General features: G+C 32.7%; 1 pseudogene; it reads left to right on the top strand.

The window, feature by feature from the left end:
- The window catches only part of LOC116582226, a 37205-nt pseudogene extending 27463 nt beyond the window's left edge, over positions 1 to 9742 (top strand).
- The last annotated feature ends 2613 nt before the right edge of the window (positions 9743 to 12355 follow it).

Below are 12355 nucleotides of genomic sequence, written 5' to 3'. Positions count from 1 at the left end.
AGTCACCCAGGTGTCACCAGAACAAGTATAATAGGAATATACTGAGTATGAGTTTATGTGGTAAATGCCCATATTAAAATTTGGTTTCTGTCATGATGCCAGACTTACATAAATTCAAATTTCAAATTACCCATTAAATCTTCTCTTCTACTTCATTCTAATCAATATTCTGGTATTATCTTCTCCACTAGATACAGTCAGAAAATTTCCTTGTTTATGTCACAAAATTAATTATAAAGTCCTATAAATTTAGTTCCTCTGTTTTTTTTTAATTTATCTCTTTATTGACAGCCAAAAATCATCAAAAATAAAATCATTTTTATTGCCAGCCAAAAATGTCTGTTATCAATTGCCAAAATGCTTGCTAAAACCTAGAGAAACTTAGTGTGAAGCCTGCTTGAGATTCTCTCTCTTCCTCTACCCTTTCCCCTGCTAGTTCTCGCTCTTAAATAAATAAATAAATAAATATTCATATAGATCAAGCTTATACTAATGTTATTTTAAAAATGAGACCTAATAAGACCTATCTATATGCTGCCTACTCAGACCTAAAGGTTGAAAGTAAGAGGATGGAGAAATATTTATCACGCTAACAAATGTCAAAAGAAAACCAGGGTAGCAATAGTTATATCAGGCAAAACAAACTTTAAAACAAAGACTAATAAGAGACATAGAAGGACACTTTATAATAATAAAGGAGACAATCAGACAAGAAGATATAACAGTTGGAAATATTTATACAACCAATATGAGAGCACCCAAATACATAAGGCAGTTAATAACAAACATAAAGGAAATAATGAACAGTAATACAGTAATTGTAGGGGATTTTAACACCACATTCATATCACAGGACAGTTCATCAAAACAGAAATTCACCAAGGAAACAATGGCTTTGAATAACACTTTGGATTCAATGGCTTTGAATAACACTTTGGCTTTGGATTAGATCAATTTAACATATTCACAAAATTCCAACCTAAAACAGCAGAATGCACACTATTTTCAAATGCACATAAAAGAGTCTCCAGAACAGATTATATATTGGACCACAAAACAAGTTTCAACAAATTTTAAAATGTTGAAGTCATATTACTCATCTTTCCTGACCACAGCATTATGAAACTAGAAATCAACCACACAGAAATATTCTGGAAAGAGCACAAATACATAGAGGTTAAACAGCATGCTACTAAACAAGGAATAGAGTCAACCAAAAAACCAAAAAAGAAATTTAAAAAATTACATGGAAACAAATGAAAATGAAAACACAATAGTACGAAATCTTCAGGATGCAGCAAACGTGTTCTAGAGGGAATTTATAGCAATACAGGCCTACCTCAAGAGGCAAGTGAATTCCCAAGTAAACAACCTAACTTTACACCTAAAAGGAACTGGAAAAATAACAAATGAACCTCAAACTCAGAAAAAGGAAGGAAATAATAAATATTATAGAAGAAATAAATGATATACAAACAATATAATAGATCAATAAAACCAGGGGCTTGTTCCTTGAAAAGATCAACAAAGTTGTTAAACCTCCAGCAAAACTCATCAAAAAAGAGAGAGAGAGAGAGAGAGAGAGAGAGGATTCACATAAACAAAATTACTAATGAAAGAGAAGTAACAACCAACACCACAGAAATACAAATAATTGTAACAGAATATTATGACAACCTGTATGCAAACAAATTGAATAACTTAGAAGATACGCGTAAATTCCTAGAAACATAACCTGCCAAAACTCAAGCAGGAAGAAATAAAAAATTTGAATAGACCAATTACCAGCAATGAAATTGAATCAGTAATCAAAAAACTCCTAAAAAACAAAAATCCAGGACCAGATGGTTTCACAGGCAAATTCTACCAAACATTAAGAGAATAGTTCATACCTACTCTTCTCAGACTATTCCAAAAAAATACAACAGGAAGGAAGATCACCAATTTCATTCTATGAAGCCAGTATCACCGTAATGCTAAAACCAGATAGACACGCGCACGCGCGCACACACACACACACACACACACACACACACAGGACAGAGAGAGAATACAGGCCAGTATCTTGCATGAATATACACAATTCTCCATAAAATATTAACAAACAGAATCAAACAATATACTGACAAAATCATACACCGCAATCAAGTGGGATTTATTTCTAGAATGCTACGGTGGTAGTTCCATATTCACAAAACAACCAACGTATACATCACATCAATAAGAAAGGATACAAACCATACCATCATTTAATAGATGCAGAAAAAAAATTTGACAAAGTACAACATCTATTCCTCATAAAAACTCTCTGCAAATTAGGTCTAGGGGGAACATACTTCAACATAATAAAGGCCTTTTATGAAAACCCACAGTTAATATCAACTCAATGGTGAAAAATTGAGGGCTTTTTCCCTAAGATCAGGAAGAAGATAAAGATGTCCATTCCCACAACTTTTATTCAACATAGTACTGGAAGTCCTACCCACAGCAATTAGGTGACAAAAAGAAATAAAAGGCATCCAAATGAGTAAGGAAGAAGTAAAAGTGTCACTATTTGCAGATAACATGATACTATATAGAGAGAACGCTAAAACCTCTACCAGAAAAATACTAGAGCTGATAAATGAATTCATTAAAGTCACAGGATACAAAATCAATGTACAAAAATCTGTTGTAGAGGCACCTGGCTGGCTCAGTTGTTGAATGTCTGCCTTTGGCTCAGATCATGATCCCAGGATCCTGGGATCAAGTCCTGCATTGGGCTCCCTGCTCAGCCAGAAGCCTGCTTCTCCCTCTCCCATTCCCCTGCTTGGGTTCCCTCTCTCACTGTCTCTCTCTGTCAAATAAATTAATAAAATCTTAAAAAAAAATCTGTTGTATTCCTATATACTAAAAATGAAGTAGCAGAAAGTGAAATTAATTAAACAATCCCATTTACAATTGCACCCAAAATGATAAAATATCTAGGAATAAATTTATCTGAAGAGGTAAAAGACCTGTACTTTGAAAATTATGAAACACTGATGAAAGAAATTCAAGATGGTGCAAAGAAATAGGAAGAGAGTCCATGGTCATGTGTTGAAAGAACAAATATTGTCAAAATGTCTATAATGCAAAAAGCAGTATACATGTTTAATACAATCCCTATCAAAATACCAACAGCATTTTTCATAAAACTGTAACAAACAACCCTAAAATATGTATGGAACCACAAAAGAGCTGGAGTTGTCAAAGCAATCTTGAAAAAGAAAAACAAAACTGGGGTATCACAATTCCAGATTTCAAGTTACACTCAAAGAAATTGTAATTAAAAGAGTATGGTACTGGCATAAAAATAGGTACAGAGATCAATGGATTAGAACAGAAAACCTAGTTGGAGCACCTGGGTGGCTCAGTCAGTCGAGCATCTGATTCTTGATTTTGACTCAGTTCATGATCTTGAGGTCCTGGCATTGAGCCCTGCATTGGACTCCCACCCTCAGTGGGGAGTCTGCTTGAGGATTCTCTCTCCTTCTGCTCCTCCCCCACTCATGCCCCCTCCTCTCCCTTTCTCAAATAAACAAATAAATCCTAAAAACAAAATAACTCAGAAATAAACTCACAATTATATGGTCAATTAGTCTTTGACAAAGGAGGAAAGACTACCTAGTGGGAAAAAGTCTCTTCAACAAATAGTGTTGGGAAAACTGGGCAGCTACAAGTAAAAGAATGAAACTTGACCACTTTCTTTCACCATTTACAAAAATAAATTTAAAAGAGATTAAAGATCTAAATGTGATAGCTGAAACCATAAAAATTCTAAAAAGAAGCACAGGCAATAATCTCTTTGTCATTGACTGTAGCAGCATTTTTCTAGATGTGTTTCCTGAGGCAAGGGAAATAAAAGCAAACTTAAACTATTGGGATTGCTTCAAAATAAAAATTTTCTGCAGAATGAAGGAAATAATTAACAAAACTAAATGGTCTAGTGGGAACATACCTCAACATACTTGCGAATGACCTATTCAATAAAGGGTTATTATCTAAAATATACAAAGAACCAATAAATTCAATACCACAAGACAAATAATCCAGTTTAAAAAATGGGAAGAATACATGAACAAACATTTCTCCGAAGAACACATACAGATGGCCAACAAACACATGAAAATATGCTAAACGTCACTCACCATCAGAGAAATACATATCAAAATCACAGTGAGATGTCACTTCACATCCATCAGAATGACTAAAATCAAAGACACAAAACCAAATGTTGACAAGGATGTGGAGGTAAAAGACTCTTTTTGCACTGTTAGTGGGAATGTAAACTGCAGGAGCCATTCTGGAAAACAGTATGGTACTTCCTCAGAAAATTAAAAATAGAACTACCCTAAGGTCCAGTAAGCATACTACTGGGTATTTACCTCCAAAATACAAAGGACTAATTCAAAGGGATATACATACCTCTATGTTTATTGCAGCATTATTTACAATAACCAAACTATAGAGGCTGTTCAAGTGTCCATTGATAGATGAATGGATAAAGACGAAGTGGTGTATATAAATATATACAATGGAATATTATTTATCATAAAAATGAATGAAATCTTGCTATTTGCAACAACATGGATAAAGCTAGAGATTATGCTAAGGGAAATAAGTTAGAGAAAGATAAATATATGACCTCACTCATATGTGGAAATTTAAGATACATAACAAATGAGCAAAGAAAAAAAAAAGACAAAACAAGAAACAGACTCTCAATTATAGAGAGGAAATTTACGGTTACCAGAGAGGTGGTGGTGGGAGGATGGGAGAAATATATATATATAATGATGATTAAAAATAAATAAATAAAAATTAAAAATAATAAAAATAGAAGAATAAATATAATTAGACCAATACTTTCTAGGTTTTAAAGTAAGTGGGTAATTTTACTCCTTGAAATTATAACAAGTTGCTTAGCTTTACTCAAAATATTGAATTTTAATATATTATTGCATACATTTAAGTTTATTCAATATAATTAAACTGGGCTAGAAAAAATTCACATAAATATTTGACATAAAAAACAGATAAATGAAGTAGATATATAACTCAGAAATTTGGACAAAGTTGTTAGAAAATTTGATTCACAGACCTGTACCCCTGGGGATAAAAACATATGTTTATAAAAAATAAAAAATTAAAAAAAAAATTAATGAATTTTTAACTTACAAAAGAAAGATATTACCTACATGAATATGTTAATAAAGTAGGACAGATAAAATTGAATGATTTAAAAATAAGTGCAATGGGCATAAAAGAAAGGTTAGTTAATTTGTCAATAAACTACTGAACAATAAAACAAAATATGTAATTAATCAAATAAAAGTTCAAAGAGTAAACAAAATTCACTCTAAATATGTCATATATATTTTATAAAGTGCAATATATTATACATTTTGTCTATCTTATTAAGAGTGAATTTTTTGTGCATATGTGCTAGTTTAATTGTCACACTACTAATGGGCATGAAGTTATTTTTATGCCTCGCTACTACAAAATTTACATGTGGAATACTTCTATATAATACATTTCTAGAAGTCTGATTATTCAGTCTTAAAAGGACATTTAAAGAATTGGTAGATAGTGACTAGTATCCTCATTATCATAATTAAAACCAAAATATATCCCCAAATAAAGTGTGTTGAATTATCAACTCTCCTTAACTTTCTCTTCAACTTCTCATATCTTTGTCAATCTCACTGGGAAAATGTGTTATTTATTTTAGATTTAATTTGTGATTAATTTTATTATCCTTTCTACTTATTACTTTTTGATCTTTGAGGTAACTTTCCATGTCACTCTATAATAATTCACCAGGCTGTATATTTATGACTTGTCTACTCTTCCTTACAAATGTTTGTGACTTTTATCCACATCGTGAATATAGCTGTAGTTTATTCATTGCATTGATGCCTAGCAATCCACAATTTACTGCTCCATTCTGCTTTTTATGAACATTTTAGTCTTCATGAAGATGCATTAGTACAAAAGCATTATTTCTTCTTCTCCTATTCCCTCTCCAAATATTTTAAATACTACAACTGAATTTTTAAAAGATTTTATTTATTTCCTTGACAGAGAGATACACAGCGAGAGAGGGAACACAAGCAGAGGGAGTGGGAGATAGAGAGGAGAAGCAGACTTACTGCCAGGAAGGGAGCCAGATGCAGAGCTCAATCCCAGAACCCTGGGATCATGATCTGAGCTGAAGGCAGACACTTAATGACTAAACCACCCAGGTGCCTCTAGTACAATTGAATTTTTAACTGACATTTACAGTAAAAGTCATTAGCATCACATTTTATTTATTTATATATTTTCTTAAGTATTAGTATTATTTTAAGTATATCTTTTTTATATTTGAGGTTATTTTAGTGGCAATAGTTTAGCTTAATATTATATTGATGTGGAATGGGAGAAAGAACAGTTGTTAGGAAACAGGCTGTGATAGCTCATGAGGACTGTCTCAATTTATCAGAATAATGACTCCAGCCAAAGAATACTTCCTGAGAACTTTTAACAAATACTCTATAAAGATGTAATAAGAGCTACAATTAAGTGAAAATAAAAGTGTGTTTAATAGTTCTGGTTATACCTTTTGGATAGTGCTTCCCCTGAAGTCATATCAAATGTTGAATATGTATTTTCCTTCACTTTAATGACTATAAAACCTACAGGCTTTTCGGTGAGGTTGGTGTCCTCTTCTTTTTCTCCTCACAGAGACTGCCAGGATATTTATTTATTACTTTTCCTCTAATAAAAGTCAAACTGTCATAAGACTAGCCACATCCTAATTCATTTGCCCTATCCTACTGACATGAGTGTATGTGTGTATGTGCATGTATATATTATCAACTACTGTACCATCTCCAAGGTCATGCTTTAAAACATGTAAATACTGTCTATCTCCTTCCATTTATCAAAATTACTTATTTCAGTATTCTGTATTATTTCTCCAGAATTATTCTACCACTACTTTGTGTCAATGACATTATCACCTTTTAACCCACTGAGCCACCCAGGCGCCCGACATTATCACCTTTTAAATGTTAGTACACCGGTCATTTCTTCATTTTCTCTTTATGTAACAGGAAGACTGTTGTTCACCATTGTCTTGACCCTTTCCACATTTCTTATACTTGATTATTAAATTTCTAACTCTGAAACCAGATCATTTCATGTTCATTGACAGCATCCAAGGAGAAGAACCTGATTGTAAAAAAAGCTAAACAGGCATGCTCACTGTTTTCATTCTAAGTAAACTGAGATCCTCATACATCTCAAATGGTGTATTATTTCTGTTAGGCAGACTTATTTTTTCCCTAGTGGATAAATTCTCTAAAATTCCTGGGATAGCCTTTTTCTCTCATCCAGTCTCTAACATCTGCTTGTTCTCTCTCTCTCTCTCTCTCTCTCTCTCTCTCTCTCCTTTTTAAATCAAACTGCCATCTATTTCACAGAAAATAAAAAGACTAATGGAAGAAAGCAAAGTCATTTTTTTTTCAAAAAAGAGTCCAACTCTCCTACCTTTGTTGTTACATTCCGCCCACACTCCTGTTACAGAAGATCCCTTTCTGCATTATTCCTCATCTCTACTCAACACAAATCTTTTTTTTTTCCTTTTTTTTTTTTTTATTTCCAGCATAACAGTATTCATTATTTTTGCACCACACCCCGTGCTCCATGCAATCCGTGCCCTCTATAATACCCACCACCTGGTACCCCAACCTCCCACCCCCCGTCCCTTCAAAACCCTCAGATTGTTTTTCAGAGTCCATAGTCTCTCATGAACACAAATCTTAAAGCCTTTGTGAATAACTGCACAATGGGCTTAACATCCTTTCAGACACTTAATGTTGATGCCCTTTGCAAGGCCAAAATAAAGAATCAATCTTAATTAACTTTCAGCACAGTACTTCCCAAACAGTTTTTAATTAGCAATAGAAAAAAATAATAAGAGCAGAAGTCAACATCAGTGGAAAAGTTATCACCAATAATGGGATAAGTAAAAATCATGCTCACTCTGTAATCATGCTCAAAGGACAAAACATTACATCTTTAGTATTTCTGCCAAAAAACCTGATCTGAGCCTAATCCTGATGAAACATCAGACAAATATAGAAATATGTCTTATAAACTATCAGTGGCATTAAAAAAAAAAGACCAAAGAAATATCAGATTAAGAGGGAGTAAAGAGAAATAATTGAGGAAAAGATAAAATCCTGGCTTAAGTCCAGAACCAGATTTTATTTCTTTTGCTGTTAAGTGACATCAATGGGACAAAGGCCAAAATTTGAGTAAGATCATTGCATTAGATACTAGTATTATATCAATGCTAATTTCTTAATTTATATAATTGCACTATGGTTAAAAGAACATCTTCATTTTTTTATCTCTTATTCATAACTAAGAAAGAAAATTTTAAGCATTTTATAATAGACTTAGAATACATTAAGATAGTAATAGAAAATTCAACAGGTTTTTAACTTGTTTGCTGTGGTAAGTAGAGGTTGACCTGATTCTGCACAACAAAGATACATACAGAACATTACCATTCTGAATTGTCTAGTAGTTCATTTTAAAATCATTTACTGAAACTTTCAAACATATGGTTTTAAATATGCATATTTTATGTAGAAAATTGCTTGAAGCATTTCTGTGTTCCTTGAATAACCATTATGTTTATATGCATAAACCAGGAAACGTCTAATTGCTATTTGCATGGATTATTTACAGCTAAGTGGTCTATGAAGAAATGAGAGTCCATAAAAATGCTATTGTGTATGAAAACCAATCTGTGTTGCTCATTTTAATTTGGTATGAGTATATCAGTTTATAGATTTTAGAAACAGCCATATAAATGTTTCTCACAAACAGAACAAAGGTTACAGAAGTAATCTGTTGACTAAATGCTTTAATAAACTTTTCTAACTGAATGTTTTATTTTCACAAAAAAATGGATTTCCTGTTTCCAATAGGTATATCACTGCAAGTAAAAATGTGCATTTTAAAAATCACTAAGATGACACTTTTCTGTAGAATTCACTTGTCCTTTTATCTGATATTGTTGTAATAATTAAACACATCTAACATTTGTTGCCACTAGTGATATTGGATGTTTTGTTTATTTTTGGGGGGGGGCCAAAAATGCTAGAGGTATATAAAAATACAGAAAAGACTACTATAGAGTTATTCATCCCAAGATATTCACACTCAAGGAGAGCAGAAAACAAAATAACTGTACTTTCTTCCCTTAACTTTTTTTTTGTTTGTTTCAATGGTGAAAACATGATTCTACTCTACTCTTTGACCTGAACATTAAAAGTTATAGTGGCATCATGCTTATAAGTCATGGGAGTCTTTATTGTAAAATGGGCATAAAATCCTAGTCTAGTTGTGATTTAAAAAAAAAAAATATATATATATATATACACACACACACACACACACACACACATGCTCCACTTTTCTTTCAAAGGGAAAGTAAGTAATGTTCTCTGGCGTAAGAAGTTTCTCACTGTTGCATAAGGACTAACAGTGAACACCCAGAAGGATGTTCAATCCCAAAAGCAGCAACCAGTCATATTAATTTGTGGAAAATGTCATACAGAAAAGGAAATAAAATCCAGGCATCCAATCAAATGCAGAGAATGTGAATACAGAATAATACAAGTAAAAGACTAAAATTTTGGTGGTTTCTGATACTCAATGAAACATTTAGAATTCAGAGGAATATCTAAATTTATGTTTAAATTTTCCATAAATGTCTCTCTTTGTTTTGTAGCTTTTGGTTAAAATGTTTTAATTATAATTAAAGCTATATAATCATAATATCATTTCATTTTATTTTAAAACCATGTTTTAGATATCCAATTTTATGTGAAGAAATTATTTTTGTTCAAATAAATAACTTATAACTATATTTCATATGAAATATGATACACAGTGAAAGTTAAAATTGTTTCCCCAAATCAAGATTTTAATCAAAACTTAAAATCATCTGGTGCTCTTTCTTTAAAACAAAACAAAAAGTTATAAGTTATTTATTTGAACAAAAATAATTTCTTCACATAAAATTGGATATCTAAAACATGGTTTTTTACCTTACAGAACACAAACATTCCAGTTTCTTTCCTCTGCCAAAATTTTAAAAATTGTGAAGGCTTATGCTGAAGTACAGAAAGGTCCACAACAACTAATAAATGAACAACAGAACTCAAAATTATGTATGCATGCATACACTAAGTATGTTGGTGTACTCCACATCAAATAATACTAGAGTGTTGACAAAGTTGGTAATGTACAAAAGCAGTTTTCAAGGAATTTACTTAGAAGTTATTTATTTGAACAAAAATAATTTCTTCACATAAAATTGGATATCTAAAGCTTAGAAGTTCCTAGAAATCTGTGTGGGTTTTTTTGTTTGTTTGTTTTGTTTGTTTGTTGGTTTAACAGATTATTAAGGCAGGTGGATTTTTCTAGTTATAATCATTCATGAAGCTCAAAAATTTTCCTTTCAGGATAAAAAGATTCAGAGTTGAATTACACTTAATTGTTGGATAAATATTGAATTTTTGTCTTGTTTTTGGGAACATGGAATTAATGATAAAAAATATATTCCATGTGTTCTAGGATTCCTTCACCATGGGACATCATGTTAACTTCCCTAACACACATTTTTTTTTTAAGATTTTATTTATTTATTTGACAGAAATCACAAGTAGGCAAGAGAGGCAGCAGAGAGAGAGAGGGAAGCGGGCTCCCTGCTGAGCAGAGAGCCCAATGTGGGGCTCAATCCCAGGACCCTGGGACTATGACCTGAGCCAAAGGCAAAAGCTTTAACCCACTGAGCCACACAGGCACCCTATCCTAACACACATTTTAAAGACTAGCTATCCAATTCAAAAATTATCTATGCTACTTTTTATAAATACCTATATCTATACTACCATCATGGTTTCCTAAGTTCTTCAAATTTTTTACAAGCTGTATGAAATGCTATGATGCTCAGAGTTTTTTTATTATGTTCAGTTAGCCACCATATAGTACATCATTAGTTTTTGATGTAGTGTTCAATAATTCATTAGTTGTGTATAACACCCAGTGCTTATTTCAACATGTGCCCTCCTTAATACCCATTAACTGGCTATGCCATACCCCTATCCCTCTCTCCTCTGAAACCCTCAGTTTTTTTTCCCAGGATCCATAGTCTCTCATGGTTTGTCTCCCTCTCTGAATCCCCCCTTTCCATTTTCCCTCCTTCCCCTTATGGTCCTCCGTGCTACTTCTTATATTCCATATATGAGTGAAACCATGTGATAATTGTCTTTCTCTGCTGGACTTATTTCATTTAGCATAATCACCTCCAGTTCCATCCATGTCAATGCAAATAATGGGTATTCATCCATTCTAATGGCTGAGTAATAGTCCACTGTGTATATGTACCACATATTCTTCATCTATTCATCTGTTGAAGGGCATCTTGGCTCCTTCCATAGTTTGGTTATTGTGGATGTTGCTGCTATGAGCATTGGGGTGCATGTGCCTCTCCTTTTCTCTAACTCTGTATCTTTGGGGTAAATGTGATTCCTGAATCATGAAGTAGCTATATTTTTAATGTCTTGAGGAACCGCCATACTGTTTTCCAAAGACTTCAATCTGACACAAGAATCCATCAAAATCCTAGAGAAGAAAACAGGCAACAACCTCTTCAACATTGACTGTAGCAACTTTTTTTCAAGACTTGTCTCCAAAGGCAAGGAAAGCAAAACCAAAAATGAACTTTTGGGACTTCATCAAGAAAAAGCTTCTGCACAACAAAGGAAAACAGTCAACAAAACTAAAAGACAACCCACCAGATGGGAGAAGGTATTTGCAAATGATATTACAGATAAAGGTGTGATATCCAAGATCTATAGAGAACTTCTCAAACTCAACTTTCAAATAACATATAATCCAGTAAAAAAAAAAAAAAAAAAAATGGGCAGAAGACATGAACTGACATTTCTCCAAAGAAGACATACAATTGGCTAACAGACACATGAAAAAATGTTCAACATTGCTAGTCATCAGGGAAATTCAAATCATGAGATACCACCTAACACCAGTTAGATGGCAAAAATCAACAAGGCAGGATGTTCAAATTTTCAAAGAGCACTTCATTGGTCAAGGTTTTCTTTTATCTGTGACTTTCATAATTTTCTAACTCTGCTTTACTCTTTTTTGACTGTTTTAGACAGGGGAGTGCCAACACACATGATCTCTCTCCTTTTTTTTAAGATTTATTTATTTGAGAGTGAAAGAGAGAAAGAGAGAGAGCATGCAA

This window comes from Mustela erminea, chromosome 2 (assembly GCF_009829155.1).
Source record: "Mustela erminea isolate mMusErm1 chromosome 2, mMusErm1.Pri, whole genome shotgun sequence".
Lineage (NCBI taxonomy): Eukaryota > Metazoa > Chordata > Mammalia > Carnivora > Mustelidae > Mustela > Mustela erminea.
This window is presented reverse-complemented; position numbering and strand designations above follow the sequence as displayed.